The sequence below is a fragment of the Cervus canadensis genome, chromosome 9 (genome assembly GCF_019320065.1).
Source record: "Cervus canadensis isolate Bull #8, Minnesota chromosome 9, ASM1932006v1, whole genome shotgun sequence".
NCBI classification, from domain to species: domain Eukaryota; kingdom Metazoa; phylum Chordata; class Mammalia; order Artiodactyla; family Cervidae; genus Cervus; species Cervus canadensis.
Window position 1 is genome coordinate 51,505,386 of NC_057394.1, and position 27,119 is coordinate 51,532,504.

At 40.0% G+C, this 27,119-nt stretch overlaps 1 protein-coding gene across 6 annotated transcripts in view; it reads left to right on the forward strand.

The window, feature by feature from the left end:
- DIAPH3 (diaphanous related formin 3) overlaps nt 1-27,119 on the forward strand; it is a 527,980-nt gene that overhangs the window by 72,581 nt on the left and 428,280 nt on the right. The gene's annotated exons all lie outside the window — the stretch shown is intronic.

Genomic DNA, 27,119 nt, shown 5'->3' on the forward strand with positions numbered 1-27,119 from the left:
TGTGCATTGCTTTTGTTCCGCGATGATACTCAGCCAATCACAAATTAGCAGTGGGGCTTTAGACTGACTGTTTTAGACTGACTATTTATCTTCTGTTTGATCTTGGACATCTAATTTTGTCTTTCTGATCTTCAGTCTCCTTCTACATAAGATGGAGCTAATACTAACTTCACCATAGGCATGTTGTTAGAATTAAATTAACTGATTAGAACATAACAGATTTTTAACTGGTGCTTGCCTCTTGTAGTAGCAGAGGTTGTAGTAGCAGTTGTTTATTTTTTATTTTTCTTTGTGATTTATTATTCTTACTGTTGAAATCATTTTACTACAAAACACAATTAAAAATATAAGTAAATGTACCTTAGTAAAATACAAATTTCTTATTAGTTAGTCTGCATTTCTAAGACCTTCACTAAACATGTTTATTAAGTGTCTGTACGTAAGGCACTACTTAAGGCCCTAGTGGTTGAGCACTAGAAAGGTGTGTCATTGTGTTGTGTGGAGCAACATGGGACACATGTGACAAACACACAAGCGTGTCATGGGAGGTGAAGTGTGACGTAGGGGGAAAGCAGGGGGGTGGGGATGGTGTAACTGTTTTCTGTAGAGTCATCAGGGCAGAGTCTCCTGTTAGAGAATTTTAAATCCAACAAGCATGAATCCACTTAATATGATTACAGGAGATAATACATTAGTTAGAACTGGTTTAGAAAACCTTGGCATAGTAGTGCAGTTTAATTCTGGAATTTCAGATAAACAAACTTTTTAATAGAACAGAACATTTTGAACTTCTACACAGTGGATCTGTTTCAGCTCACATTCACTGATTTTAAACTTTAATCCTCTAATTATTTTGGACTTGCGTTGGAATTTATTTACCAGAATTAGATAATTAGATTATCAGAATTGAAATAGATTAACTATCTGAAGTATGAGTAAAGCTTTTAATTGGTGTGTGAAGGGTCATGACTCTCCTAGAAGGGTTCTGAATAATTTGGCAAATGGTTAACATTGTAGAGAGTTCAAGCTGACCAGTCATCTATTTTTGCTATGGAAGTAAAAACACATTCATTAACTCTAGGATGTGGATTTTGTTATGCCAGTATATTTAGGTTGATGAGTACTGAAAAAATTTCTCTGAGAAAAGCAATGAGTTCATGGATAGGTTGTTCTAGAGAGAATGTGGGAAGTGTGTGTCAGATGTAACCATTTTAGCCTTAGAATTTGCTTTGAGATTCTCTTTTGTGTGTAAGCGTTAATATTCTCTTTTGGAAGATAGTATTGATGCCTACTATTGGTGATTTGATAACGCTTTAGCAATGTTAACCCTTAAATTAGCCCTGAAGTAGATCAGCTTGACTTTAAAATAGCGGGAAAAAAAGAAAACACTAAAAAAGCCATCAGTCAAACTAGATTGTTTTCAAGATCTTACAAGTTTCGGTTTAGGTGGCCGAATAGTACAACTGAATTTCTTCAGTTAGGAAATATTATTAAAGTGTACTAAGCAAATATCATACTTAGAAGCTAAAAATGCCATGCTCAATGTGTCTACCTTCCCAGGGCCTCTTGGCCCGTGCGGTCCGATGGCCGGCTCTGGTGCGGCTTCTGAGAACGCCCTCCCTGGACCTGAGCCGGCAGCTGCCTGCCCTGCTGCCGTCGTGGTTGGGCCGGGTGTGCGGGGCTCGGCGCTGACGCCGTGGAGCTGCTGCTCTGGCTCTGTGCCGGCCTGTGCCAGACTCTGCTTACGAAGGCGATGTCTGCTCTTACTGAAGCTGCTTTGAGCTGGGTTTTGCTTTGCTGCTGTAAACATCCTGTAGGCCGTCCAGGTGTCCTTTTGTGTATGTGGGCTGTCTCTTTAATTCCCTCTGGAAAGCTCTCTTTCTATCCAAAGAAGTATCTAAAAGAGCCTTGGAGTCACTGCAAGGCTTGGTGGTCATTTCTTGGTAAATGACTTGCCTTAGATGCTTAGCGGCAAGTTTACTGGAGAATGTGTGCATGCATGCTGAGTCACTTCAGTCATGTCCAACTCTTTGTGACACTGTGGACGGTAGCCCTCCAGGCTCCTCTGTCCATGGGATTCTCCAGGCAGGAATACTGGAGTGGGTTGCCATGCCCTCCAGGGATCTTCCCAACCCAAGGATTGAACCCACATCTCTTCAGGCTCCTGCATTGGCAGGAAAGTTCTTTACCACTAGCACTATCTGGGAATTACTGGAGAACACTTCTTTCAAAAAGAAAGTGGCACTAGTGGTAAAGAATCCGCCTGCCAGTACAGGAGATGGAAGAGATGTGGGTTTAATCCCTGGGTCAGGAAGATCCCCTGGTGTAGGAAATGGCAACCCGCTCCAGTGCTCTTGCCTGGAAAATTCCATGGACAGAGGAGCCTGGCGGGCTACAGTCCATAAGTCTCAAAGAGTAGTTAAAGTAAATAAATTTATATTAAAAAACAAAAAGAAGAGTTGGACACAACTAAGCTCACATCACTTGCCTTTTCCTACTCCATGGAATCTTCCTGACCTGGGGATCGAACTGGCATCTCCTGTTTGTCTTCTTTGGATTTTTTACTGCTGAGCCACTGGGGAAGCCCAGCCTGTTGCAGAGGATTAGTAAAAATCTCTTTCCCATCTGTTGAGAAGAAAGAATTTGCTATTCCACTTTTAGGCTTTTTCAGGGTGGATTTGTGGTGATTCAAAATGGAGACAACCTGAGAGGCCAAAACCTGTGTCTCAGAAAGTGAAAGCAGTTTAAGTTGCTATCTCACGTTAGCTCCCTCAGATTGCCAGGACATGGAAGCAACCTAGATGCCCATCAGCAGACGAATGGATAAGGAAGCTGTGGTACATGTACACCATGGAATATTACTCAGCCATTAAAAAGAATACATTTGAATCAGTTCTAATGAGATGGATGAAACTGGAGCCCATTATACAGAGTGAAGTAAGCCAGACAGAAAGATAAACACCAATACAGTATACTAACGCATATATATGGAATTTAAAAAGATGGTAATGATAACCCTATATGCAAGACAGAAAAAGAGACACAGATGTATAGAACAGACTTTTGGACTCTGTGGAGAAGGCGAGGGAACAGCATTGAAACATGTATATTATCAAGGGTGAAACAGATCGCCAGCCCAGGTTGGATGCATGAGACAAGTGCTCGGGGCTGGTGCACTGGGAGGACCCAGAGGGATGGGATGGGGAGGGAGGCGGGAGGGGGGATCGGGATGGGGAACACATGTAAATCCATGGCTGATTCATGTCAATGTATGGCAAAAACCACTACAATATTGTAAAGTCATTAGCCTCCAACTAATAAAAATAAATGAAAAAAAAAAAGTTATCTACAAAGAAAAAAAAAAGAAAGTGAAAGCAAACCCTCTGGAAGAAAGAGAAGGTCAGAGCTGGTGAGAGGGAGTGAGGAGGGGAATCGGCCCAGCCAGGAGAGAAGGGATGGGGCGGAGGGGCATCTGGTGTTGGGACGAGGCGGGAATCAGGGGGTCCAGAGAGAAGGGACAGGGCGGAGGGGCGTCTGGTGCCCTGGGGACTTGGGGTTTCAGGGGGAGAGGGAGAGACATTTGAAGAGTTTGGAGGGAGATTGTGTTTTACTGTATGTACTGAAACACCTTTTTTATGTCTTTAAGAATCGCTGTGTCTCTAAGAAGAACCATTCATCTTTTTTTTCTTTTTCCTAATTTATTTTTATATATTGAGATGACGACACTGTCCAGGCAAGTTCACTTCTATACAGACTACAACCAGACACCTGTCAGTATATAGTCTTTTTTGGTTGTAGATATAATGCTTTAAAAATCTTTCTTAAAAATGTATACTTCTTGTTCCTGAGGATTGTGCTAGCTTGGAATCAAAAGTTTTTACAGGCTCCCCAGCCCGTGCCTCCCTTCCCCGACCCTGCCATCCATATGTCTTTGGAATCTGTCCCCACTACAGGTAACAAGCTCATTTTAGGTGGACTTCGTGAAATGAAAAGACCCAACCTCACATTTCTAAGGTGTCTAACGAAAACATTCATCCTTCATTCCCTATTTGTGTCTTGATTTTTCCTATTTGGTTTCTTTATCCAAGGAATGAAGCATAAATCCTCTTTTATAAATGCTCCTGGAAGTTTACTAGCTTCCTTTGACTTCGTTTCTAATTTTTTTCTTTCCTAGGTTATCAGGTCTAGAGTGGAATCAAGTGGCTGCAAGTGTTCCTCTGTTAGAAAAGTTTGGTTGGCATTTAACTTTACTCCTTGAATTCTTTCTTAAATATTATTTCTTCTTTAGTCTTCTTTAGTAAGAAATATAAATGACAACTATTTACAGAACATAATTTTAAAAGGTACACAGAAGACTGTAACAAAATTTTTCAAAAAGTGTGATGAAATGACTGAGTGTACATTGAGTTCTTAAATGTAGGATTATAGACTTTCTCAAACACAAAGGAAGTGGTTTTCTGCGTTGTCAGCCTTCTAGGCATATTTTGATCAGATCAGGAAAGAACTGCTTTGAGGAAATATTAGTTGTATGCTCATTTGTATGTGTGCTTTTTCTCTAGGTAGAAAATCTAGACTTGATTTGTTAATATTTAATATCAGTGAGGGTATTTTCATACCTTTTAGTATGCATTTTATTTTTTAGAGTTCAGTTTCATACGTTAATTTGGGAAACATTGTCAGATATAGGTCAATCAAGTTGTTGTCTCACTTTTTGTCATTATTATTTAAAAATAGAAACTTAGATGAACCATAATTAGTTACACATTCTTGGTAGCGTTAGCATGGGTTTTCCTGGCTTACATTCAGGTCTGGGGTTTGATCAGAGCACCCCTGCAACATAAAAGCTCGGTTAAGTGTGTGCTGGTCCCCGGTGTTAGACACTCCCCATCAGTGCTCGTGGGATACTTTGCCTGTTTGTCGCCAGGTCTTGGTTGCTGAAGAGGGAAAATTTCAGAGCCTCGGGGCAATGGACCAGTTTCTTGTTGAAAGTATTTCCTAATTTAGCTGGCATTTTCATTTCCATTTGTGCCTTTATATGGCAGGTTTTATTTATGTACAACTAAAGTTATCTTCCAACAGCTCAAATTCATCCAGCTTTCTTATGAGTTGTCTGAGCAGCACCAGTGGTGTATTGTATTCTCTGTCGTTACTGTATTGTGTTTTTGTTTAGGCAGGAGATGAATATGAAGGTGACGGTAATCTTTTCTTTTTTAATAGGAAGAAATTATATTGGATTCAAACTAGAATTGTATATTTTTGGTTTTTAAAAAGTGTTACTGTTAGTTAAGACATTTTTTCTTTTATTATAGCACTTTAAAAAAGATTCATCAGATACAGAAACACTGTTATTTATTAATAAAATTGACTAGAATTTTAGAGCCTGACAGGATTAGTGGTGCTTTTACCAGTTGTGGCATTAGAGGTCATCTGAGATTGTTTTCATCTTGCTTATTGAGTTGTTGCTTGATCTATGATATTTTGCTGTGTTCATGATTACTTTTTAGATTTTATGAATATAATTAATCTTATGTCTGATAGCTGCAAAAGGAGTGAAAACTTTGCAAGTGCCAGGAAGAAGAGGCCTGTGATTATGATGTAGATGAAAGGGAAGAGCAGGTATCTGTATGGAATGGACCTTCTGAAAGCAGGAATGGTTCTAAAGGAATAAGTGAAAAATGGAGAAAAATGCTGTGTATGTACGATTGTTTTTCAGTGAATGAAGGGGAAAAGTATGTCAGTGGAAATAACAATCTATAATAAAGAATAGAAAAGAATTTTATTTGAGGAACAGTGGAATAGTGGTGCTCAACCTTGACATCCATTAGAATCGTTTGGGGAGCTTTAAACGTCTTGATGTCTGGGTTCTGTTGTTTTCAATCAAGTCAGGTGGGACCCAGGGATGAGTATTTAGTAATGCTCTCCTGGTGATTCCCGAGTACAGTCACGGGTGAGAACTGCTGGACTGGACAAGGTGAGCCTTATCACTAGGTGTCTTCATGGAACCCTAGTTCAGCCAAAGACTAGAAGTTAGTAGGATTGAAAGGCTGAGCATGCTGAACATTTACTCGGGAAGCTATCATCAAGCAACTGTGGGTTCTGGGCTAGTTTGCCTGTGTATAAGTGAAAATGAATGTTCAAAGGCATGCTGTAACTACAAAGAAATTCTCTGACCCTTGGCCTCTTGTGAAAAATCATCAAAGTAGGGGAAGGTTATCTCCTATAACAGATGGAAGAACTTGGTCTTTTTGGAAAAAGATGCCCAGCAACGAGGGAGAGGGTGTACCTGGTTTTCAAGTTTCAGTGGTGGCAATAAATTTAAACTCCTCTTAAATCTGGTTTGTATTAACACTTAATAGACATACTTTCAGTTCTTACTTACTCCTAAAGAGAATAAATCCTGTCCATGCTTAAAACTCCATAGTGGGATGGTCATCTTGTGTCCAGAAGGCGTTCCTTCCTGATTTCGTGCTTCCCTGATACACTGCCGTTTCCTCACTGGTATGATATCCTGTCCTTGGGATTCTGTGGGGTATGAAATTGTCCAGAAGTAAATTCAGAAGTCTTTGTGTCTGCATGCATGTGTGCTAAGTTGCTCAGTCGTGTCTGAGTCTTTGCGACCCCGTGGTCTGTAGGCTGTCAGGCTCCTCTGTCCATGGGATTCTCCAGGCAGGAATACTAGAGTGGGTTGCCATTTCCTCTGCCAGGGGGATCTTCCTCACCCAGGGGTCGAACCCACATCTCATGCCTCCTGCATTGGCAGGCAGGTTCTTTACCGCTAGAGCCACCGGGGAAGGTTTTGTCTACCCCTTGTACACAATTACTGTTAAACTAGTCCTTTTTTTTTTTTGGTAGCCTTTGGGAAAGCTGTATTGCCTTGATCAGTGAGCTAAAAATCATTTTGCTGTTTTTGTTATTCTCTTTCATATAGTAGAAATTTTTTAATTTACTCAGGTGGTCTTTTACTTAGGTCTGAAATTATCTAAGAGCATTTTAACATTTTGCAAATGAAGTATGTGAGAACCTCCAGATAGTAACTAGGACTAGAAACTAGGGTTTCTGATTTTCTAAACCTTTTTATTGTAAAGTAAAACACAGTTATAAAAAACACTGAAAAATAAATATGTAGCTTAATGAATTGTAAGAAAATCACACATATCAATAAACAGAACCTTGGCAGCCATCTTAGAAACTCATCATTTACCCTGTCAAACTTTGCTTTTTTATCCTTAAATCACTACCTTGACTTTTATGGGAATTACCTCCTTGATTTTCTTTAATCTTATCACCAAAAATTGTATTACCAGACACCGTTTGTTGTTGCTTATGTTTTGATATTTGGAATATCTTTAACAGTGTTTTAATATTCAAGTTCCTCTCCATCCCTTTATTTTATCTAAGGCAGTCTGGATTTTACTGATTGCATCCTTGTGATGACATTAATATTTCTCTTTCCTTTTTATTTCCTTGCAAAATGGCAGCTAGTTCAGAGGCTAGATCAGACTCAGGTTTGATCCCTTTGGTAGGACCGTAGGAGTATGTTCTGTATCAGAGGTTACTTCATATACAGGGTATAGTTAAAATTCTGTAATTTTGATTTCATTTATTAGTTGGAATATATTTATAAAGAGACATTTTCTCTCAAATACTGATTACCATGTGATATAGGAAATTTAGGATAAATTCTTGATTCTTTTTGCCAGTTTTCAAGATACTGAATTGGTACCCTATCATCCTATAAAGGTGATCCTTTATTATTATTATTAATATTATTAATGAAGCTCAAATTGTCCCATCTTCAACCAGTGGGATCTTGTCCAGCTGGCTCCTAGTCATTTTGGGGTGACCCTGCTGTTTTACATTGTTTCGTTTCTATCTGGTAAGATAAGATGACCTGCACTCCCCTCTTTTCCCACACTACACCTGGAATTGGTTATTTCTTTTGGTGGGAAATAATACTTTAAGAACAATCTGGCTGTCAAGGATACTTACTGCTAGTGGGTTAATTACTGTTTGTAGACCTTTTCAGTGGTGAGACAGCAAAGGAAAAAAATATGTGTCTGTGTTTAAAAGTTTTTTCTTTTGCATTTACTGTCCACATCTTCAACTGTTTTTGTTGTTATACTATATTTACATGGAGCATATAGCCATTACATTCTATATTCTTTTGGTAGGCTGCAGTCCATGGGGTCTCAAAGAGTTGGACACGACTGAGTGAGTTCACTTTCACTTTTCACTTTCATGCATTGGAGAAGGAAATGGCAACTCACTCCAGTGTTCTTGCCTGGAGAATCCCAGGGACCGGGGAGCCTGGTGGGCTGCCGTCTATGGGGTCACACAGTCAGACTAGACTGAAGCGACTTAGCAGCAGCAGCGTTTACTATTAGATTGATACCAAAGTAATAGTGGTTTTGGACCCTGAATTTTAAATCATTGTGACTAGGCTCAAACACATGTCTATTAATCAAAATAGGAACCATTACAATCAACATATTTTTTGCCAAAAAGAAATAAGTGTTTAGTCCTGTAGCAAAAAAATCCATGGTTTGGAATTCAGTGACCTCCTGGAAAGCATTTTCTGCTTCTGCTGCTTGTGGAAGCATTTCCCCTGCAAACAGTTGTTGCAATGCTTGGAGAAGAGGTAGCCGATGGGCGAGAGGTCAGGTGAGCGTGGTGGATGAGGCAGAGCCTTGTAACCCGATGCGCAGGTTGGTTGTATCACATGCGGTCACATGTTGTCGTGGAGGAGAACTGGGCCCTTTCTGGAGGTCAGGTGAGGGCGGTGGGTGAGGCAGAGCCTCATAACCTGATGCGCAGGTTGGTTGTGTCACATGCGGTCACACGTTGTCGGGGAGGAGAACTGGGCCCTTTCTAGTGACCAGTGTTGTCTGCAGTGAGGCAGTTTTCAGTGCGACTCTTTGAGTTGCTGAGCATGCTTCCCAGATGTGATCGTTCCGCTGGCATTCAGAAAGCTGTAGTGGATCAGACTGGCAATGGGCCACCAGACAGTGACCAGGACCTTTTTTGGTTCAGGTCTGGCTTTGGGACGTGCTTTGGAGCTTCTTCTCAGTCCAGCCACTGAGCTGGTTGTCTCCGGTTGTTGGTATAAAGTCCACCTGTTGTTGCACGTCACAATCTGATTGAGAAATGTTTTGTTGTTGTTATAGAATAGGAGAACATGACACTTCAGAACAACTGTTTTTGTCTTTTGATATTTGGTCAGCTCATGAGAAATCCACTTATCAAGCTTTTTCACCTTTCCAATTGGCTTCAAAGGCCGAATGACCATTGGTCAGTGTTGAGTTCTTTGGCAACTTCTTGTGTGACTGTAGAGGATCAACTTCAGTGATTGCTCTCAGTTGGTTGTTGTCAAATTCCAGTGGCTGACCACTCCGCCCCTCATCATCAAGGCTATCATCTCCTTCACAAAACTTCTTGAACACCCCCTGCAATGTACATTCATTAGTAATTTCTAGGCCAGATGTGTTGTTACTGTTGTGAATTGTCTCTGCTGCTTTATGACCCATTTTGAAATCGAATAAGAAAATTGCTGAATTTGCTTTTTGTCTAACATAATTTCCATAGTCTAAAATAAATATGTGAAGAACTAAAGAATCTCTTGATGAAAGTGAAAGAGGAGAGTGAAAAAGTTGGCTTAAAGCTCAACATTCAGAAAACTAAGATCATGGCATCCGGTCCCATCACTTCATGGCAAATAGTTGGGGAAACAATGGAAACAGTGAGACTCTTTATTTTTTTGGCTCCAAAATCACTGCAGATGGTGACTGCAGCCATGAAATTTAAAGACGCTTCTCTTTGAAAGAAAAGCTATGACCAACCTACACAGCATATTAAAGAGCAGAGACATTACTTTACCAACAAAGCTCCATCTAGTCAAAGCTATGGTTTTTCCAGTGGTCATGTATGGATGTAGAATTGCTGAGCACCGATGAATTGATGCTTTTGAACTGTGGTGTTGGAGAAGACTCTTGAGAGTCCCTTGGACTGCAAGGAGATCCAACCATTCCATCCTAAAGGAAATCAGTCCTGTATATTCATTGTAAGGACTGATGCTGAAGCTGAAACTCCAATACTTTGGCCACCTGATGCGAAGAACTGACTCATTTGAAAAGACCCTGGTGCTAGGAAAGATTGACAGCAGGAGGAGAAGTGGGCGACAGAGGATGAGATGGTTGGATGCATCACCAACTTGATAGACATGAGTTTGAGCAAGCTCCAGCAGTTGGTGATGGTCAGGGAGGCCTGGAGTGCTGTAGTCCATGGAATTGCAAAGAATTGGACATGACTGAGCGACTGAACTGAACTGAAAATAAATATAAAATATATAGCAAATAGTAAGTCATTAGCAAAAAAAGGTAGAGCGAGAAATGTGCATTAAAATGATGTACACCTACATTTATTTAAGAATGTATTCTAATATCAAATGACAAAGTTCAACAATGCAAAACCACTATTACTTTTGCATCAACCTAATAATTTTGCTTTAGGTATTTGTCTCATTTCTTTTTGACATATATATATTAGTCTCTCTCAGTTCATTTGGAAATGGAGAGTTGCAGGTTGCCGTGTTTCCGGCTGTGTTTTGTCGTCAGTGGGGTTGCTCAGGTCCATGTAGGTCTCTCTCCCAGCACCCTCTCCTCAGCGGGGAGCCTGGCGGGAGCCCTGGCCGCAGTGCTGGGACAGCCCTCACGGGACACCGGCGGCTCCGGGGTCTGCGGGTCTTCCTGCCTCTGACCCACACCCGCCTGCTTCCAGCTGCTGTTCTCACACTGTGTAAGAATAGCTCTGGGCTATTTCTGATATGTTTTCACATCTTCAGACGTCTTGTTGCTTTCTCTGCTTCTTTACATCAGACCTTGATGCCGTGCAGATTTTGTGACTGTTAAGTGGGTTCTCTCCAAATGATTGGATTTTGAGGATCATGGAGATCCCTTATTGCTCAGTATTGGTAGGTTTTGCTATTTAGTTGTTTTGTTTGTTTTTCTGTGGAGATCCAAAAACTATGCTGCTGCGGTCACCTGCCCAGGTCCTCTCGTCTTCTGATTTTGAGTCTCATATTCTTTTCCTTATTTTAGGTCAGTTTCTGTCTTTGGTTAATAACTGTTTCTGAATTGTTAGTATTCTTCCTCTTGCTTGCCCCACCCAGTCTTGACTTTCAGGGGAGAAAATGATACATTAATGCATGACATTTTCCTATGTAATGTCAACTGATAGAGCTAGGTTTTGCTGCTTATTTCATTCATAAACTGTCATCAAACCTTTTAATGGTCCATGACCTACAAGTATAATTAAATAAAGCACTAGCTTTAGTCTTAATTTCTATATTATGTTTGTGCAGTGCGATCATCTAATATAATTTAAATAAGTTATGCAGAATGCATTGTTATTTATATTCCATTGATCATTGGGAAATTCAGACTGCCCTGCAATACTTTACCCCACCCTGGAAAAACAGGTCTCATCTGCTTGTGTGTGTCTATAAATTAGTGAGTGTGTTAAATCTATCGCAGCGTGAAATCACTTCAAGCGTTGAAAGACTATCTTAAAAGAATTTAAATTGATTGCAGATGTTGGTGCAATTAAGCAGGCCTGATGAGCTCAGAATCATGTTTCTCAGATTTGAATATGAATACATTTAAAAAATTAAAGTGATGTACTCCATGTAAATGGAGTTCATAGGCCTCTGAGAGTTTCTGTCACCTTGTGCTTTAAAAGGGCTCAGCACTGGAAAAAGTGATGTGTGACCCCTTATGCGTGTACCTGTATCACTTAAATGAAAATGTGCTACTCATCTTAAGTATGTGGTTCTGTGTGTCTCTAACCAACTAGAATTGACTTTGGATGAACATTTTCCTTCGTTATTTCATTTGCCTACTAATTAGTCTACTTCTGTGCCTGTAACTCATTTGAAAGTTAGTCTATAGACAGAGCCCAGTGGCTTGTGGGGCCTTAGTTGCTGAGCCAAACTAGGGGTTGGACTTGCACCCTTGAGTCCTGACCACTGAACTGCCAGGGAATTCCCTCTCCTTTGACTGCTTTGGCTTTAAACTGCTGAGACGTAAAAGAAATTTTTCTATTTATTATTTTAGAATATACTGACTTGCAAATTAGAAAGTGAATTCTGAAATGACTGTCTTAACAAGATTAGAGTGTACAGTGTGCTCATTATCAATTTATTTCAGATTGATTTGTGCACATTAAGTAATTAAACTCATCAATTTTTGCAACACATTGTAAAATGTTATGGACATTAGGACTTTATTCTGTATACTGTAGTAAAATAAATTACAACAGTGGTGAGTAATTATATTTAGAAACTATTTTTAAATACTAAGAAAATTATTGAAATAGTAGAGTAACACTAGTGATTTGAAATAGGAACAAAGAATACATTCTACTTTGTCTGGATGGTGTGGATTAAAGCTGTGTTCTGTAATATTTTATAAAAGCTTATTTTACTTATCACACAGGGTGTACTTTGCCTTCAGAGGTTGAGAATTACTTTGTTACTTCTAGCTTTGTGATTCCAGAGCATTCATTATACCTCTCAAAGACTTAAGTTTACTAAGCAATAAAATTTAGGAGTGTTTGTATGAGAATGATGGGATGACACATAGGGCAATGATTAAAGTCTTATGTTATCTTTATTTTAAGTCTCTTGATAAGTCATCTTATTGAAGTTTATAGTAAAGTATAAAATGGGACATGGGTGAATGCTATAGATGAAGCATTCTTAAATCTGATTATACTGGAATAAAAAATTGAATACAAATTATTAAAACAGGTCATCATTAAAAATACATAGTCTTTTTTCTACTTATAAGATAAAATTATATATTCATCTGCTAGTACTGAATCTAGAGCCAAGCCCTTTGCTTTGATTAGGAGTTGCTCCTACTTTTTTCTATATAAAGCATGAAGCATCATCCATGATCACCACTTGTGTATTTTAATTCAACCAAGAATTTATACTTGTAAAAACAGTCTAAGGTCAGCTTTACAAGATTTGTATGATTTTTATAGTGAGATGTTTTCAGTTATCTTGATCATACCTAAGTTGAAATTAAGTTTTTTCAAAAGCAGGTCACCCTAATCTTGATTTTTCTAAGCATTTATTTGTCACAGAAGCAATGATTTTCATTTTCATATATTATTACATTAACAAGAATAAGTATCATACTTCATAAACAGTATGGGGTTTATTTTAAAAAATCAGCTCTTGGCATTTGCAGGTTTTGATTCCTAGGAGTATGGCCTACAGCGTACTTTGGGCTTTGATCACTCTGTGTCGTGTAGTTTAGTGGAAAGCCTGGTAGTGGATGTCTGTCTCTAGCACGTTAAAGAAGTCACTCTGGTGAACTCTATTTTTTCTTTTCCTTTCTCCAGTGGGGTCAGAAAAACAGGAAGATGCTGGCTCCTGCATCTGAGAGGCCCTGGGGTCTGCTGGCCTCAGGGAGGCCTGGATCTGGGTTCTCAGGTGACATCAGGACTCTGTCTTCTGTGTCTCTTAGTGCTGTTTTGCTGTGTCTTGTCTTTTTTCATGTAGGTTCTTTCCGTGCCGTGTCTAGATGGTTAACAGAACCTTCTGGCTCAGTTTCTGTGTTTTAGGCTAGTAGACCCAAAAGTTTTGATCACTTACCCTATCGATGGAAAGAAAAACAACTGATCGTACGTGCTGTACTGTGTGCTACGCTCAGCCTCTCAGCCGTGTCCGACTCTGTGACCCTGTGGGCTGCAGCCTCTCAGGCTCCTCTGTCCGTGGGATTTTCCATGCGAGGGTACTGGAAAGGAGAAGGTGTTAGTTGCTCCATCGTGTCTGACTCTTTGTGACCCCCTGGACTGTAGCCTGCCTCTGTCCATGGGATTTCCTAGGCATGGATACTGGCTGCTGCTGCTGCTAAGTCACTTCAGTCGTGTCCGACTCTGTGCGACCCCATAGACAGCAGCCCACCAGGCTCCTCCATCCCTGGGATTCTCCAGGCAAGAGTACTGGAGTGGGAGTGGGTTGCCGTTTCCTTTTCCAATGCATGCATGCATGCTAAGTCTCTTCAGTCGTGCCCGACTCTGTGGGACCCTATGGGCAGCAGCCCGCCAGGCTCCTCTGTCCATGGGATTCTCTACGCAAGAATACTGGAGTGGGTTGCCATTCCCTTCTCCAAGGAATCTTCCCAACCCAGAGATTGAACCCATGTCTCTTGCATCTCTGTATACCACTGAGCCATGTGGGAAGCCCTTATGCTAATAAGCCAATAAATGTTTATTACAAACATACCCATTATATTAATACTTCATGTATAAATTAATATATTAATATTTTATCTGTAATATACAAATGAATTGAGGATATTAAGATATAAATCAAAGTACTAATAATTCATTAGACAATTTTTTGTCTTATTCACAAATCCATTTTTTTGTGTGTAGTTTTTAATTCCACTTTAGGTATGCTAGATTCATGACAAACAGATAAATATCCCTTTTTTCCCTACTCATATATTTTTATACAACCTACAATTTACTGATGACTTGTTATTTTCAAGAACTATACAGTTTTCTGGGCTTGATACCTTTTTAAAAGTAAATTTTTAATTTAAATTATTTTTTATTAGTTTTCTTCTAAAAATTGTACTCTAACCTTCAACTTTAAATCCCCTTTTAACTTTAATTACCCATTATTTTTATCTTCTTAGGACAGAATCTATCATACCCATTCAGGAATTTTCTGGGAGCACACATAAGCATGCTGTAACCTTTGTTCATGGGGGAAAATTTTGTTCCTTGAAGTTCCTGTTGACTTCCATCTTGTCTGTATCAACCCTTTCTGGTTCCTCTGTCTTTGTACCACTAATTAGCTCCCATCCTCCACTTAACCACATTTAATTAAAGACCTAATTTGTGCTGTTTTGACCTCAGCACTGCCACTCCCCTTGCCAATTTAATTAGTGCTTGAGCTTCCCAGCTGGCTTGGTGGTAAAGAGTCTTTCTGCCAATGCAGGTGATGCAGGAGAAGTGAGTTTGATCCCTGGATTGGGACAATCTCCTCGAGGAGGAAGTGGCAACCCACTCCAGTATTCTTGCCTGGGAAGTCCCATGGCAGAGGAACCTGGCGGGCTTTAGTCCGTGGGGCCCCAGAGCATCGGACACGACTGAGCACAAGCATGAATGAGCTGTGTCTCTTTGCCCATTTGGTTAGTGCTTGAGGGTCCTGAGGAGGTACGTGTGCCCTGGCTCTGCCTTTGTGTGTAGTACCTGGAGGAAAAAGAAAGACACGCATCAAGGTCATGCGTCATCTGGACAAGATAGATTCCTTTGTGACAATATTATCTTTGTGAACTTATGACTGTCTACATGTGACAGATTTTGAAGCCTCACAAATTTGGATAGTCAACATTCTAAGACTCAGTATGTATTTTGTGGGCAGGTATACAATCTAAGCTAATGTATTAAAATCCAAATATCATTTTAACATTACACAATCAGAAATACTATTATTAAGGAGAAAATTCTTGTATTGTCTTCTCTATTTGTAGGCTGGTGTATACAGAATGCCACTTGACAGGAAGTTGCTTACCTGGTTTGTTGGATGATTCACTATGAAGATTTGGGGTGTGTGCCCATAGCACCATATGCTTTCCCTATCTTAACTGTCATACTTCATGTATGAATTACATTAATTGAATTAATGAGAAGTTAGTGAGTTAATTCCTTGAGTTGATTGAGAAGCTCCATGTGGACAGGGAATACCTGATGCAGCAGAAACTAGATCGTTGGTGCCCCTTTTCTGGGGGAGTCTCTGTGGAACTCTGAAGAAGTTTGGGTCTCTGGATATGTGTGCAAGTAGCCCCGCAGACTGCCTCCTCATATAGCACATACTTCCTACTTTTAGAGTAACCCCAAATTCCTGAGGTCATACTTTTTACTGTGATTAAAATAAATTCATTTTATCTTGAGGTTACACTTGATCTTGGTGCACATGTGTAAACTCTTGGGTCATTTTAATAGGAGCCTTATTATCTGTTATATTTTGATTTTTACTGATTCATCATCTGAAGTCCATTGTGATTTAAGGGATGAGGGCATTGTAACAGTTGGCAAAATGCACCTCCCTTGATGTTCACTTCTTAACTCCTTCTAGAGGAGGATGTGACAGGAGCTGTTGTCCTCATTTACTCTTTCACTAAGTATTTTTATTTTTATAGCTTGTGATCTTTATATGTTTCCCCCTGTCATTTAAAATAAATTTTCTTAGGACACGAAGGTTGTTTAAATAATCAAAATGATTAGAAATTCTAAGATCAACTTATTTTGTAATCAAGTAACATTCTAAGTGTCATTCATTTATTCAGATACTCAAATTATTAAAATCAAAGATGCATCTTAAAAAGATAAGAGTATTACTTAATGAGGTGGTCTTCTACCAACGTGGAATAATTTCTTACTATTCTATTGCTTTTGTCCTTCCTTACTGAGAAAGGAATGTGATTTTTCAATACTTTTCACATTAAAAGTTCTGTAGTGTTATGTTTTCTAAAGAGAGATGATCAGAATTCAAATATCATCTTAATATAAAATAAAAATAAAAAGTAAATAAATGGCTGTAAGTAATTATTTAGTTTTGTATAAGGCTTTAATGTGACTAAATGGGGAATGCACTGAATAAAGGTACTAAAACTGTAAGAATTTTAACAATTATTTTTCTTATTTCAAAAATACTTCATTGTTAAAGTTTAGAAAATATGACATCATAAAGAAGGAAAGAAAATCTATCAACCCAAGATAAAGTCTAAAAAAGAAAAGAATCTAAAGAGGAATTATTATAACAATAAAACTAAGGTTTCAATAGCAGAAATATTAAATGTGACATTTCCTTCTCTGTCAGCAATTAGGCAGAAGTCCAAAGGCTAAGGATAGCAGGTAGGCTAAGGGTTCAGTTCAGTTCAGTTCAGTCACTCAGTCGTGTCCGACTGTTCGTGACCCCATGGACGGCAGCACGCCAGGCCTCCCTGTCCATAACCAACTCCTGGAGTTTGCCTAAACCCATGTCCATTGAGTTGGTGATGCCATCTAACCATCTCATCCTCTGTTGTCCCCTTCTCCTCCTGCCTTCAATCTTTCCCAGCATCAGGCTCTTTTTCAATGAGTCAGTTCTTCGCATCAGGTGACCAAAGTATTGGAATTTCAGCTTCAGCATCACAGTCCGGAAGGACTCAATGGACATGAGTTTGGGTAAACCCCGGCACTTCGTGATGGACAGGGAGGCCTGGTGTGCTGCCGTCCATGGGGTCGCAAAGAGTCGGACATGACTGAGTGACTGAACTGAACTGAACTGAATCCTTAGCCCACTTGCTATCCTTAGCCTTTGGACTTCTGCCTAAGAAGATACCAGAACAGTGTGGCCTTGAAATGAGACTGTGAAATGTTTGGTTGTGAATGAGCTAACAGTAGCTGAATATTTTAAGCTAACAGTAGCTTACAAATATGTAAAAAATAGAAGATTGAAAAGAGGCTTTCTCTGGAGGTACAGGTGTCAGCTATGGCATTATCTCTAGCACCTTTTGAGGGAATGAGAACTAGATGAGTAGACACTCGAGAGAACCACTCAGGAGCTGACTGTATTCTTTTCAATTTAAGGACATAGGGACTGGAAACTGACTCTGTCTGTGAATGATAGGTCTGAGGCATGCAGCTATGTGAGCTGCTTCGGTGTCAGAGCAAGGAGACCGGATTAGACCTGCTGTTGGAACAACTTGGATTTGTATCAGAACAGTGACTGGATATGACCTCTCAGAAGGGAGTTGACTTTGAGTTGTCTTGGAAGGAATTTTGTCCAAGGGGCCCACCTGCACATGCAGTGACCCCGCAGAGAAGGCCTGTGTGGGCTGGACGGCCAGGTCTCAGCGAGGGAGTCTCCGAGTCACCCACATGTGCAGCATCTGCCTGTCAGCCGCGGCAGAGGACAGCGTGGCAGTGACGCCTGATCACAGTTGTTTCCATGCCTGAACTTTCTTTCCTCCCTGCTCTCTTTTGCCCCACAGGGGTTGGAGGAAACCCGGTGAGTAGGGATGATGGAATTGAAGGGCAAGGTGGGAAGACAGTGAAGCTTCACAGCCGTGTTCAGCATTATAGATTTCCTAGTTTGAGTGAGGCCACGCTGAGGAATGGGAGGAACTTTAAGTCAGCAAAAATTAGGCCTATCTGTTCAGTAAGGAAAACTCAGCCTTGCTAGGCTGGGTACGTTATATGAAGTGTAGAGTATTATTCTGGGGTGATATGACTAAAAATAATTTTGGAGTGAGAGAGTGTTCTTAAGCAAGTTTAAATCCAGAAAATCTAAAGGAAAAGGTGGGTACATTAAAAAAATACCTTTATTTGGCTGCTTTGGGTCTCAGTTGCAGCTCTTGAGATCTTTGTTGCATCACGCGGAATCTTTAGTTCTGATGCACGGACTCTCTAGTTGTGGTGCGTGGGCTCAGGAGATACCACGTGCAGGCTTAGTTGTTTTGTGGCATGTGGGATCTGAGTTCCCCTGCTGCTGCTGCTGCTAAGTCACTTCAGTCGTGTCTGACTCTGTGTGACCCTAGAGATGGCAGCCCACCAGGCTCCCCTGTCCCTGGGATTCTCCAGGCAACAACACTGGAGTGGGTTGCCATTTCCTTCTCCAATGCAGGAAAGTGAAAAGTGAAAGTGAAGTCGCTCAGTCGTGCCTGACTCTTCGCGACCCCATGGACTGCAGCCCACCAGGCTCCTCCTTCCGTGGGATTTTTCAGGCAACAGTACTGAGTGGGGTGCCATTGCCTTCTCTGTGATTTCCCCTACCAGGGATCACACTCACGCCTACTGCATTTCAAGGTAGATTCTTAACCATTGGGCCACCGGAGAAGTCTGTACATTTGTTAATGTAACAACTTAAGGCTTCTTAAGGCTTCTGGGCAGTGACAGGGAGAGGGAGGGAGTAAACCAAGTTAGAAGAAATTAAAAAAATGGAAGAAATAGTTGCTGCATGTCACTAATGTGTAAAGAACACCTACAAATCGTTAGGAAAAAGATGAATAACCCAATAGGAAATTCTTTACTTAATATGAGTAAGCAGTTTACCTAAGAAAAATACAAATGGCAGACGGCTAGTTGAAACGATGTTCAATCTGAGTATGTAAATTAAAATAGATAGAGAGCGTTTTTCATCTGTCAGAATAGAAAAGCTAAAGATTGCCGACAGCACGTGTTTGGTGAGGGTGTAGAAATATAACGCAGTGCAGCCTTTTTGGGGTCCAGTTTGGCAGTGTTTATCAAAATAAAGAACTTGCATAGCTGCTTATCTAGCAATCCCACTACTTTAAATCTATTTTTATCACAATACCTTGAAGATAAAAGATTTATGTATGAGATTGTTCCTTGTACTACTGGTAAAATAGCAAAGGAATTTAAAATAACTAAAGTGTCCATCAGTGGAGAAATGGTTAAGTAATTTATAGCACATTCATGCTGTGATCAGTAATGCAGCTATTAAAATGAATGAATTTATGATTTGGAAAGTTAGCTGATACAGAAAATGATAGAGAAGCATGTGTATAGCACAAACCAAATTTGGTTTAAAGAAAGTTGTTTTGTGAAGACATACATGTCTTCATTCCTTCATTCACATATATGAATGAGTTGGTGCCTGTGTTTATTTATCCATTTTAAGTAAAACTACTGATGTATTCTAACCAAACTAGTTAAAAGCACTTGCAGATGTCTATTATTTGGGGCTAGAATTGGAGAAATTGAGGCAAGAATTTCCATTTTTGTCTCATCCTTAAATAAAAGGAGTCCTGGGATTATGTATGATCTACTTTTTGATGTTTTTGTGTATTTCTCAAGATGTAAAGGGTGTTTTGTTTTTTTTTTTTTTTTTGACAAAGTGCAAAGAGGATGATGTGGGGCGAAGAGCAGGACGGTCACCGACCAGATTACATCAGGCTTTTGCGTGCGGCTAGGTGACTGCTTCTTGATTTCAGGCTGCAGTAAGCCAGTCTTGTTTCTACCACATGCAAGAAACTTTGGGAAGCTAATGTAAGACAAGGTCTCGAGTATGTCAAGGAGCTCACAGTTTGGTAGAGACAACATGTGTCAGCAGATGGGATCAGTACAGTGGGATCCGTGGGCCCTAAGTGGATAGTAAGGTGCTAGATTGTTGCCTGCAGCTATGTGGAGAATGCCTCATGTTCTTTCTTGGGGGGAGCCTTGGGGAGACCTGGGACTCCCCCCAGTCTCCTGGCTGGTGCCCTAAGCAGGTCAGTGGGCTGCTCCTACTGTAGCTTCCTTTATCCAAGTTTTCAGTATTGGTACCAGAAACTGTCTTTGTAGAATAATATTTTCTTAGCAGAATCAAAATCAGATGTTGGTAATATAAAATACCATTTTTGTCTTGTTTACCAAGTCATTTTGCCATAGTGCAGATGGCCTGATAACACGGACCACATTTCAATTAGGAAAATAAAAACAAATCAGCAGAGTTAATAGTATGCTGTTTGCAAAGCTTTTAAGTACAACTTGGAATAGCACACAGATTCATTTTACATTTTTGTAGTAAATTGGCACTCATTTAATAATCACTTTTATTTACTAGAACTTAAGTTTTGAAAACATCTGGATAAATCCATGGCTAATTTAAATGTTCAGTCTGTGATCATTGCCAAATAGTGTTTATTAAGCATTTACCTATGCATGACAATTCTGGATAATGTAAAAAGCATAATAAATGGAAAATATAGGAAACCTTGGAGACTTGACTCATAAGAGGTGTATTACCACATTAAAAATGTATGAAAAGAATTATTTGTATTTGAAGTATTTCTTGTGCTTTTTTTTCTGTCTGCCTTAGAATTTTAGTATTACTGTAATTGATTTTTTCAATATGAAAAATTAGGGCAGTAGATCTGATAACATCTAAATTACTTTTCACTTTTGAAAATTCTTTGTTTCCTTCCTTTACCAGGAATGCTTCTCATGTATTATTCCCCGCTTTCAGAAACTTGATGTCTTCATCTTAATATATTTTCAAAAAGTAATGTGTATCATTGCAGACAACACATTGCAGACAACATATAAACCAAAAAGGAAAAAAAAAATAGCCATCCACAAGTTCTTCACCAGAGATAACTGTTTTTAAACATTTTTGGTTACTTTTATTCAGTATGGAAAATGAGGTTGAGACTGTCAGCTCAAGAGGTAGTATGAAATACTGTGTGTTATTACTGCATGTATGGTGTCTGGCATGTATGTTAGGTAAAGCATCTAGTAATACTAATGAAAGGAACATTATTTTTATAGTATCAGCCTTATTTCTGGTGTGGTTTTTTTTTCTTTTAATAGTGTCCTCATTATGTTCCAATTCTTCTTCTTCTGATACTTATTAGAGACCCTTAGTAACTGTAACCTTATAGTAAGTAGTGTAAGATACTCTTTGTAAAAGGTACATTTGTCATGTAAGTGTATTTTGATATTATCCAAGCTCAGATGGTAAAGAATCTGCCTGCAATGTGGGAGACCTGGGTTTGATCCCTGGGTTGGGAAGATCCGCTGGAGAAGGGAAAGGCTACCCACTCCAGTATGCTGGCCTGGAGAAGTCCATGGACTGTGTAGTCCATTGGGTTGCAAAGATTCTGACATGACTGAGTGACTTTCACAATGCTCCATTTCAAACAAAACTTTAGTGTTTGTATATATAAAAATACAGTCTGATCAAATATTTGTCTTCAGAGAATAGCAAGGAGTATATTTTTTTCCCCTGAAATTCATGAAGTTGGTCACAGTATATCAGAAATTGGTCATGGCATGCCAGAGATTAGTTTTCATGTTCACTGGTATAAGGACATGATTGAAAACTTCTCAATGAAATTAACTTAGCAAGAACAGAGAAATGATGGAGTCATTGTGGAAAACCTCTGTTAAAGGAATAGAGGGGGAGAAGACCAATAAAAGATTCTGAGGCGGTACTGCAGCTTTCTCTTCAACTGTAGATATGATACAGAGAGCTCGAGAAGAATTAAACGGGATAGTCTAGGGAGAGGAGGGCTCACGTGGAAAAATTAAAAAAAAAAAAAAGTTTTGCCTCAGGAAGATTGGCAGAGGGGCGCTGAGAAGAGACATGGATTAGGAGTTTCCTGTTGGTCATGTGTAAGAGAAACTCTGGGAGAGGGCTGGTGAGGGCACAGGTAGTCACGTCGGTGAAGGCTAAAGAAGTGAGTATATTGAGGAGGGAGGGACAGTGAATACACAGCGTACTTGTCAGTTTTTAGTGGTGATAGAAAGAAAGAAATGAATTAGTAACCTGAGGGGAGGCAGAATAATCGAGGGAGGTTTGAGTGAGGGTGTGTCTGGTTGAAAGGTTTGTAGAAATGGAATCACTGTACAGAGAAAGAGGGAAATAGGGGCTGGGATTAGACTGACGGTTTAATGTTAAAAGTCATAAAAATAAAGGTGCACACATGTTTCTCTGTGTCTTGTAAAGATGGAAGAAACTGGTTTCCTTGATGGAAGATGAAAGATAACTGTTCACTGTTCTGAGTCTTTGTTATAATAGTTGGGCAAAGATAGGGATAGAACTGAGCTGATGGGTGTTAAACCAGTGTTTAAGGAATGGAATATGAGTAAAAACATATGAAAATTCTCTTGAAAGCGCATTTGAGGTTGGAAGATAAAAACAAATACTAATGAAAATTCTCTTTAGTGTAATAAGAAGCTTTTTGTGAAAATATAGTCTTATCTAGCTCCCTCCCCACTCCCCCGTCATGTTTCAAAGATAAAAATGGATCTGTTCTGTTGTCAAAAAGAGTAGTGGGTCTTAGAGCTTGTGGTTAACGCTCTTGTGGTCAACTCTAGCTGTGTCTGCTGAAGCCTGAAAGGGTATACAGTAGAGATTCACATAGCCTGTCCTAATGGGGACAAGTAGGAGGCACAGAAAAAGAAGGTGATAAGTTGGAACCATGATGTCATCTTCTGTTTAACTACAAAGAAACCAGGACCGTCTTGATCGGAAAAATAGCACCCGTTTAAGTGACTTGGGGATTAAGGGCAGGCTGAGGAGCAAGTGAATAGGAGAAGGTCAGGTAAGGAGCTAGAATATATTCTAGGAAATCATCCAAAGAAAGAAGCAGCATGTGGATCTGAGAACTTCATGTTAAGCAAGTGCTTCCTTGGAGTCTGGGAGTCAAGAGATAGCCAGAAGCAGTGTAACAAATGAGGTTAATATCACGTGACTGGCCCTCTGGGTTGGTTAACTGATGTGGTGTGTGTGTTGGGAGTGCGGTGTGGGACTGAAGGGAAGTGTTGCTCCTGGATTGACTCATGGCTGGATTGACTCATGGAGTGAGCGCTGGGAACCTTCCTTAGGATCCCATCGTGTGAGTGCCACAGAAAGCATGCGATGCTTCCCTGAGCCTGCTGCCACCCTCCTGCAGTCTTCTAGAGCCCCGGGAAGGTGTTGGGGCAGCCTGTCGTGTTGTGTAAATCCAGCATGAGCTGGAGTAAAAGTTCCTAGAGAGGCGTTCTGGGGCTGTTTTTGCCCAATTCAGAGCTCCTATCCCTCCTGATTCAGAACTCCTTTCGCTCCCCTGGGTGCTGAGCCGGAGCTGGGTGCTGACTCCCCTGGGTCCTGCCAGCATGAGAGGAGCTCAGCGCTAGGTTTTGGGGCAGAAAATGTCTCCAGAAATTTTGCCTTCTGTGGGTGTTATCAAATGGTTATTATGTAGATGAACTCATCTTCTCTAATGGTTAAGAAAAAGAATGGTAGAATTATATATACAGGAACAAAGCCTTCAGGAATCTGGGTTTTAAAATGTAAAATTGTAAGTACTTTCTAAAATTAGGGATTAGCCATCATATCCATAACTTTCTAGCCCAGTATCTGGAAGTGAAGCTTACCTCACTTATGGTATAAAAAGATACAAAATTCAAAGGATAAAAATTCTGTGAAATTGTATGCTGAGAAAAAGACACATTTGTCAAATGGAAACTCTTAAGTGTATTATTACCATCGTTCTTAGGGGTAATTTAAATAATACTGTCAATTATACTTAAATTTCAAAAGCTTTAGCTATTGTGCATTAAGAAATAATTACATTCATTTTTCTTAAACCATGTAGTGATATTTTCTCTGTATAAACATGTGGAGACTTAGAAACATTGACATGGGTAGTGAGATTAGGAAATGATTTGTATAGTACCGATTTTCTAGTACTAGCATAAAAGCCGTAGTGTATCAAACTTAGCAGTTCATGTGGGAAAGAATATTGCATACTAACCAAATCTCATTTAGTTGTCAGTTATAGAAGCCCAGCTTGAACTAACTTGAGCAATAAAGGCAGTTTATTGATTCTTCCCTGGAAGAGAAGGGTGTGGCTAGGATGAAGAGCTCATACCAGGACCGTCTCTCCCCTCGTCCCTTGGCCTCTGAACACTACAGATCAGCTTCTTCACCGAACGGAAACCTCGAAACCGTAGGAGAAAACGTCAGGACTCCCTGGAGGTGCAATGGGTGAGAGCCCACCCGCGGCTGCAGGGACGCGGGAGCTGCGCGCCTTCCATGCAGCGCGTGGGCTCCTCCGGGCGGCGCACGGCTCCCGAGTCCTCGGGCTCAGTACTGTGCTGTCTGGGCTCAGTTGCTCTCCAGCATGTTGGGATGTCAATTCTCCGGCCAGGGGTCGATATGTGTCCCCTGCTTTGGAAGGTGGATTCTTAGCAACTGGACTGCCAGGGAAGTCCCTTACAAGTAATTTAAAAGAAGGGAATATATGCTTATTATAACAAATCAGATAAGTTATGTTGCAAGCTATTTCAGTTTTTACAGCTTCATCCACCCAATTAACACTGTAAATATTTAACACTGAGGAAACCAGAGAGCAGAGTGGGATGTAATTCTGATGCAAAGATCTTGTTTCTTCCTCTCTGCTATTTATTTTGTCCCATATTTAGCTGTGAAAGTGAGTCACTCAGTCGTGTCCGACTCTTTGCGATGTGAAATTCTCCAGGCCACAGTACTGGAGTGGGTAGCCTTTCCCTTCTCTAGGGGATCTTCCCAACCCAGAGATAGAACCCAGGTCTCCCACATTGCAGGAGGATTCTTTACCAGCTGAGCCACAAGGGAAGCCCAAGAATACTGGGGTGGGTAGCCTGTCACTTCTCCAGGGGATCTTCCCGACCCAGGAATTGAACTGGGATCTCCTGCATTGCAGGTGGATTCTTTGCCAACTGAGCTATGAGGGAAGCCCTATAATGTAATTTATAAGAAGAAGAATCTGAGAAATAGATTAGCTTTTATGCTGTTATATGTTTTTGAGCTTTTTACTAGCATAAACAGATTAGATTTGTAGGGTACCTTGTGTATGTGAAGAGGCAGGGTGGTTTTCTTCTATAAATCAAGGAAAAGAAAGAAGAAACAAAGGAAGACAGGCTTTCAGTATAAACGTTAACAGTGACACTTGAAAGTACTACTCAGAATTGTGGAGGCAAATAATTGTGCAGTTAGCTGGAGGAATAGAAAAACAAATTGCCTTATTTTAAAGGCTGGAACAGCTGGTGGTTTTGACACCCCCCCTCCCCCAACCTTTTTTGGTAAATTCCCAATGAAGTTTTGTTGTGTTTTTCTTTCTACATAAACATAATCAACACAATAAAGAAGAAAATGAACCAATGACTAAGAGCATCAGCACATTTTTTTCTTCAGATGTGCCAAATAGATCTTTATCCTTCACTGAACCATCAACTAGAGGCTGGCAAATTAGAACATCCATGTTTATTTAATCAGCTCTCTCCACCCTAACTTTGGACTCCCCCTCCCCAATTCCAAAAAATACACTGAAGATGCTGAATAAAAAGAAGTGTCCTTATTTGACATAGTGTAACTTTTTAGCAGGAAAATATACGAAGTTTTATATAAAATACTTTAAATGGCATGTTTTAAAATGTAAATTAAACATTTAAAAGGAATTCAATTTGCATGTACCTATCTAACCTTAGAAATAACATAAAGCATCAAAACTAGTAAATTTGGAAATGGTTTAGCACTTTACATGCATCGAGTCTGCCTGTCTTTAGTGTAGTGTTGGGCAAACTATGCCAGAAATAAGCTCACCCACGTGACCACGGCTTCACTGGGACTCGGAAACACTGGCAGCTCCAGTGTCCCGGTCCCTGCCCACCTCCTCCCCGGGTAATTCCTCTCCTGACATCTCACACTACAGGTTTTTTTTTCTGTTTTATAAATGTTTTTAAAAAAGTTTATTGTGGTGGTATACGATTCATCGTTTAGCCATCTTAAAGTATACATTGGTATTTATTGCTGTGCACCCATTGCCACCATCGAGTTCCGTAACAGTTTCATTAACACCAGGGGGCCCGCCTGCACTTGGAGCAGCCACTCCCCCCCCCCACCCCTCCTTACTCCTTGTATACTTGACGAATAGAATCCCCTTCAAAACCGGGCCCTCTATCCTTCAGCACACCCCCTTCCTTCCTTGGCACTTCGTGACTCTCCAGCATAAAATCTTCCAGGGTCATCTTGTGCTGTCCTAGCCTGTCCTTTTTGTGGAGAATGCAATTTAAAAATCAGAGTGCTAGATCTTCTAGTAGGATGTCTTAGACTTCTATGCCCTGCAGACAGAGCTAGGACATAAATATGTATATGTACTTGTGTGTTCACAGACATATATATATGCTCTACATGAAGGTATATGACATATTTATATACATGTGTGCATATTTGGATATTACATATGTATACATATAATGGATACATATAAAATATATGTATATCCATATGTGAAAATCACGTGTCTACAGACACCCATCTTAAATATATTTTTTACCCACCTTACCATCTTTGCTTGTATTTCTTTTCCTGTCTTTATCTATCTATCTATCCATTCAAATGCCCCCCCCCAAAACCGCACCTTCAAATTTTATACTCTAGCTTATTTTTCTGACATTATTGATCACTTAAAATGCAATTTAGTTTATTTGATTTAATTTTAAAATTGTCTTTCCATTGTTCTTAATTATTTTTTCTATCTGAGTCTATGAAACATCAACATAGTTCTAAAAATCTGAATTATACAAAAAGG